Genomic DNA, 6,409 nt, shown 5'->3' with positions numbered 1-6,409 from the left:
AGCTTTTAAGACCCACATAAATGTGATTATTACTAGAGGAGGCCTCCCACAAAAGGAAAGATGCCCCCTATGAATTATTCCGGGATGGACCCTCCAGGGGAAAAGGACGAGATAGGAGAACAAAGGAACCGGAGTGGGGAGAAAGTAAATAGAGGGTTGGGATAGAGAGACTTTCTCAGGGAAATCTCCCAGGTCATTTACATCAATTTACAGCTAAGGGACAATGACACTCAGTCTGGAAGATAAGCAGGAGGGGGAGGGGAGGGGAGAAATGGAGATGGAGCCTAGGTGGAGGCTAGAACAGGGTTGAGCTTGGTCTGGATAAGGAGACGCTGGGATGAAGGGGGAGAGGGAAGAGCAGATAGGAAGAAAGCAACAGTGTTGTCATGGCTATGTGGAACCCTTAACATGAGGAAACATCCTTTCTTAACCGAAGGTCTACACCTTCTCTGCCACTTTATAGAGGTGGCCAGAGTGTGTTGCCCAACGTTAGGCAGCCGGTATGTGTCAAGTGAAACCTGAGCCCGGGTTTTTCTAGCTTTGAGGAGGCTCTGTCCACTTGACTGTACTGATGTCTGGGCTGTCACTAAATGACCTCTAGCATACTAGATGTCCTTTTTCTGCAGTAAGAAATGGTAAAGCTGAAAGGATCTGTATAATTTGAGATGTCATTTAATACACAAAAGCTTTTGGCCCTTTTTCTCAATGTTCTCTGCTAGTCTGGTGTGCGGGAAACCTGGTCCAGGTTTTTGCTTTCCACTCTTGCAATAAAAGACCAAGCCGCACGCAAGCAGGCAGGCACATCTCCACCAGGACCAAAGCGTGCCCCAGCCACTCATTTTCTTCTCTATCCCAGAGCTGTGCGAGCATCTTTGGGCCGCTCCTGTTGGGCCCGCCCCTTTGCAGAGCCCGGCTTGGCCCCGCCCCTCTGCAGAGCCCAACTTAGCCACGCCCCTCTGGAGAGCCCGGATCGGTCTCCTCCCCTCTGCAGAGGCCTGCGCAGTCGCTGCCCCTCTGCAGAGACCGGCTCAAGCCCCGCCCCTCTGCAGATCCCTGCGCCAGGTCCTCCTTCTTCTAGCTCCACCCCTTTGCAGTAGAATCCGGGGAGGAGCTCCGCAACCCTCACTGCGGTCTTTCTTTCCAGTGGCCTCGGCCGGTGAGGTCATGTCTTTCCGAGCTCTGCTACACGTGGGGGTAAGTGATGGCTCCCTTACGGGGAGCCAGAAGCCTGCTTACTGCTAAAGAGAGATAGAATTGAGAGACAGAGGAGGAGAGTGCAGTGGAGAAAGTAGGGGTTCCTTCCTTCCCGCGTGGCCTGGGCTCTCTGCAGGTGGGGGGGTGCTCTGCAGCCCCAAGGCTTGCTCCCCTTGCTTTTAATACCACCACCCTCGCCTTTTTAATAAAAGCAGGACATTGTCTTATTTATTAAGCGCTGAAGATCATGGGTGGAGAGAAACCCCGATTCTAAACTTCCCCCAGCGCCAAATAATTATGATTTCGCAGCCTTAACATTAGGGCCACGTGCTAAGCCCCTATCTGCTGCTAATCTTCCCATCCCCCCCACACCCCCGCTCTCATTTTCCATCTACCTATTTTTGGATCTATTAATAACCCCCTGTATCATCCCTCTTACAAGATCAGAGAATCTAGAGTGTGAGGATTTTGCCTAAACGAAACTAAATCTTGCCTCGCCACTAAAATCAGTGCTTTTCATAGTGAGTACTTAATAAATACCGATTTTTAACTTTTTCAGGTTCTAAGGTTCTTGATAATTAGTTCCTCCAAGGTCTGTCCCTGGGTTCCCTCCACCTTTTTCTATGCAAATGACCACGGTTTTGAAATTAAGCCTTAGTTAATGAGGTGACACTAAAAGTAAAGGAGGTAGTTAGAAGGATTCGTTTTATCAATCTAGATTGAGGACTGGTGGAAAAAAAGTATAATGTAGGCATGAGAGGAAAGGGATGTGATAAAGATCATAGACTCTCGTCCTAGGTTTCAAGTGTTTCCTACTACCTACCCCCAATGAAATCACAGATCAGCATGCCCCTTGCAAAACAAAAAACTGAAAATGGATTTGTGAGTTGGGAAGAAGAGTAGATAATCAATTTTTTAATTGGTCTCCTAGGCTTTATTCTCTCCAACTATCAATTTATCTGAGGCTGCCAGATCAATTTGCTAAAATGTTTTCCTACTTTCATTCAAGATAACTTGTCATTTATTTCTTGCCTATATGGGGTTCTAAATTCTTGCTCATTTTTTACAGGGCAGAAACCCTGAATGGTAGCTTGTGTGTGCTTCTTAGGGACAGCACCTCGAATTTTCTGGATTGATTTTGATCTGGAATGTTCTTCCTAATAAACACTTATGTGGTCCTTAATCCCTTGGGCAAGTCTCTGCCTACTGTGATTAACATTTTGCCCACCTCCATTCCAGCAGTAAGGCAGCTTCCCAGTTGGTCTGTATCTGGGTTAGTGTTACACTGCTGGGAGAGCAGCAGCCCAAGGCTAGATGGTACACTGAAGCTGGTTCATGCCATTCTAATTAGAATAACCTCATCAGTATGCCATCACAGCGCCTTCATTACGCAGTGGCAGTATTAGATCTGCAAGGGCTTTTATTTAGTGGGGGGGGGGGGGGCAAAACCAGACCCATATTCCCTACAGGATTATAGGAATTGGATCTAGAAAGGGCCTCTAATGGAATCCATCCAGAGTGTTAGGGTTCAAATCCAAGTTTTCATATCCTTGTTGGTGAAATAGAAGCAAGTAGAAGAAATGGACTTGGAATCGGGAAACCTGAGTTCATATTTATGATTTCCTTTGCAAATGTTCATTTTTAGGGTAACCAAATGAGCTGGTGGCCTCCATAAGAAGTAAAGAGACTATTCACAACAAGAGATTCAGGTAAATGCCCCTTCCTATGTGTAGGAATGGATGTTGGGTAATTCCATTTGGGAAGGCCACCCCCATCTGACTCAGGAGGTGCTACCCAGGTAAGGATGGTACCCGGGAGTCTCACCTGAAGCTTCTGAGGCTTTACCCAGTGACTGTCAGCTGTCCAGGCCACACCATGCCTGTGACAGTGTTACACTTCTGGGAGAGAAATGCACTGTCGCCACCAAGGTCTTGTCACATGGCACTGTTTTAGTGTCCAGGCTGACTGCCTTAGATAGTGCTTTGCACCACTGAGAGTGGATTAACTTCCTTTATGAAGTTAGTCCTAGTCTAGGTGCACACATGTATATTTATCTCTGACCCTTTGGTATACCATGTCCCTGCACCCATACATTATTAAGTGAGTGAGTTGGACTTGATGGCCTCTAAGGTCCCTTCCAGCTCATAATCTATGATCCTATGATCCAGTCATGCTCTTCTTTGCTACCAGGACCAGCACCTGTATGTGGACTTCAGGTGACTTGTGATACTACTCCTGCCCGGGGGCTACTAAGGTAGGTATGTTATGATCTTCCATTTTGGAGCCTCTAGCTTGGGAGGTTGGACTAAAGCACAAAGAAGGTCACTTTTCCATGATTGTAAACATTTAGAATGCAGCCAAAGCAGTCCCTATCCAAATGAGCGATTAAGTAGTTAACTAACAACTAAAATAAACTCTTAGAAAAGGAACAAATTAAAACTCCTCCAATTAAACACCAGAATAAAAATCTTAAAAGTCAAAGACAAGATAAGCAAAATATAATGTGTCCCAAAAGTAAAGGATGAGGAAACAATCCCAGGACAGGGGCTCTTACCTTTGAATTTGTAACAAATAAATAATGGTAGCATTAATTGGTTTCCTTTGTCATGGTATGGGTTTTATTTTATGCACTTAAATACCTTTCCAAACATTACTAAAGGGGGGGGTCAATGAAAAAAAAGTTGGGGATCTTTGGTTCTGGACATCAAGATTTTTGGTTTTGTCTATATCTCCAGTGCCAAGTGTAATAGCTGGAACAGATTAGCCAGTGGGTCAAATGCTATAGCTGCCTTGGGTTGAAGTTATTGGAGTGTCATGTTTTGTTTCGTTGCCTAAGTATCTCTGCTCTTTCGTCTGCAGCTTATTGAGGTCAAGACAGAAGTCTTTGGTCCCAGCAAAGGAATGAGGATGAAAAGCCCAGAAACCAGCTTCAGCTCTCACCCCTATGCATGATGCTCCTGGATGGCAGAGGAATCTGAAGTGGACATGAGCTGGATCTCCAGGGCCTAGAGAAACTAGTTGTGTGTTGAAGAATAATTACTAGTTCATGTTGTGTTTTTTGTGCCAGTACATATGCCCTGAGGGTTTTAGATGGTTTAATCATGCAAATTAAAATCATCTAATTGGATTTGCTACTTTGAGAAGTAAAAGTAATTGCTCATCTAATCCCTGTTGACTTGATTGTTATTTTAAACAATTCACCTTCTTGGTAATGAGTGACTGAAATGACATTGAAATGTTAAATAAACCTTATATAGAAACTTGTTTTGTGTTTTTGGTTATTTGTATTAGGGAACTGAATTGTAAAACTATGAATAACATATATAGGCCCTTCTGAGACATTTTAAAGTGAACTTTTATTTCACTTTTGACCATAGGTTTTGTTTTGAAAACCTAGACCTCAAATCAAAAGCCAAAAACTGGGAGAATGGCCCAAAGTAAAAGCTTTTGTACCCAATATTGTACTAAAGATGGCCAAATGTCTGTGAATTCTTACAAAGAGCAGCTAATTAAGGGCTTGAAGGGAAGATAATGTTACTCCTGGGCCTTGCGTAATTAGTTTAGTCTTTTGTCAGTGTTGTTTTAGAAAATAAATCCCTTAGTTCACAGATGAACTACCCCTGGCAGAAGCCTAGGCTAGTGGCAATGTTTCTCTCCTGACCCCTCTTCCTAATCTTAAAGTTTTATACCAGCAATTCCATTGTTCCTTTGGGTCAACTTGGCTTGACCCTGTTAGGTGCTCATTAAAGCTCTTTGAGGAAAAGAATGTTAGTAAAAAATATAAATATTTAAAAAGCACTTAATTGTAAAGTATTATATATTAAGCACTAGGTTTAGAAACAGGAAAATAAGACCCCTTATCTGTACTTAATAAAAGAATTCAAGGAGCAGCTAGGTGGCTCAGTGGATAGAGTGCCAGGCTTGGAGATGAATTCAGGGAAGTTACTTCCTGCTGCCTTGGTTTTTTTGTTGCTTTTTTTTTAACCCTTACTTTCTACTTAGAATCTATTTGTGCTCTAAGGCAGAAGTGGGAAGAACTAGGCAGCCTGCATTAGATGACTTGCCCAGGTTCTCGTAGCTAGGAATAGTCCTTGCAGTCAAATACGAACTCAGGACCTCCCTTCTCTGAGTCTGGCACTCTATTCACCTAGCTGCTCTTGCCTTGTTTCTTGAGTCTTTTGCCAGGAATATTTAGTAGTAGAGAGGCTAGTGTCCAGTTCATCCCAGTGATAAGTCAGACTGTCTTGTCATGGTTTGTAGGGTAATCATTTTCTCCCACCTAATACATCTGCAGTAGCAAAACTTGTCTTGGAAGTTAACAAGGATTCCCCTGCTTGGCCCTTTCAAGGTTGCATATTCCACTGGTATTCCTGATGTTTCCTGATAAGGGTGAGGGATGGCCATGGTTGTCTGATTCTGCTCTGTACCTGCTTTGATGCCTGATACCAGAGACAACCTTCTCTAGCCTTTTAGAGCCCCTCTCTATTGACTACAACCTCCTTTTCCAGCCTTATTTTCCAGCACATGAGTGGATCTAGCCTGCCTTCTCTCCATGGTATCTATTTCCTTCATTAAAAAACCTAGTAGAATGGGTTGATAGGGATATGATTGGGGATATTGACTCTAAACAATCACCCTACTGTAAATATTAATATGGAAATAGGTCTTGATCAATGACCTATTTGTAAAACCCAGTGGAATTGCATGTTGGCTACGGTAGGTGGGGGGTGGGGAGGGGAGGGAAAGAACATGAATCTTGTTACTATGGGAAAATATTCTTAATTAAGTTTAAAAAACTAGTAGAAGCCCTTAAATTATTTCAATGGATTGATTTTTAAGTTCTCCAAGAGATACCCCAAGATAGGGACAGTACTCTCTCGTTGTCCATCTCTTCTTTTTATGTTTCCTCTGGAATGTTGGCTCTTTCTCCTGCATCTCCATCTTCACTTTTGGCTTTGCAGGTGTTTTAATCATTGAGAAGACAAGATATCTTTGAACTCTTTTTTTTCTGTATAGCCATTGTGTTATCTTTTGGCCTTTTAGTTAGTCATGAATTTGCTGGTGGGATATTCCCTTGGCAGATAGCCTAAACCTACATGATCTTGGTAAAACTTCTTATCTTAGTGGATGGCCTTTTCAGAAATAGCTCAGGAATATGGCCAAGCAAATGGAAAGTTTACAGATATTACTTCACACCATTTTTTGAGGTGACAAG

The 6,409-nt window shown here is 43.2% G+C and overlaps 1 long non-coding RNA gene and 1 other non-coding gene across 2 annotated transcripts; both read left to right on the top strand.

Annotated features, from left to right (window-relative positions):
- The first annotated feature begins 1,133 nt into the window (after window positions 1-1,133).
- Window positions 1,134-4,447, top strand: LOC123235652. Its single transcript, XR_006505394.1, has 4 exons — window positions 1,134-1,194; window positions 2,840-2,903; window positions 3,385-3,448; window positions 4,054-4,447. It is a non-coding gene; the product is annotated as an uncharacterized LOC123235652 (long non-coding RNA).
- On the top strand, window positions 3,039-3,239 carry LOC123238460. The gene has a single exon (XR_006505623.1). It is a non-coding gene; the product is annotated as a small nucleolar RNA SNORA74 (small nucleolar RNA).
- Window positions 4,448-6,409: the final 1,962 nt, after the last annotated feature.

Source organism: Gracilinanus agilis, chromosome 2 (genome assembly GCF_016433145.1).
Source record: "Gracilinanus agilis isolate LMUSP501 chromosome 2, AgileGrace, whole genome shotgun sequence".
NCBI classification, from domain to species: Eukaryota; Metazoa; Chordata; class Mammalia; order Didelphimorphia; family Didelphidae; genus Gracilinanus; species Gracilinanus agilis.
Note: the sequence above shows the minus strand (reverse complement) of the source record. Positions and strands in the feature narration are given on the sequence as shown.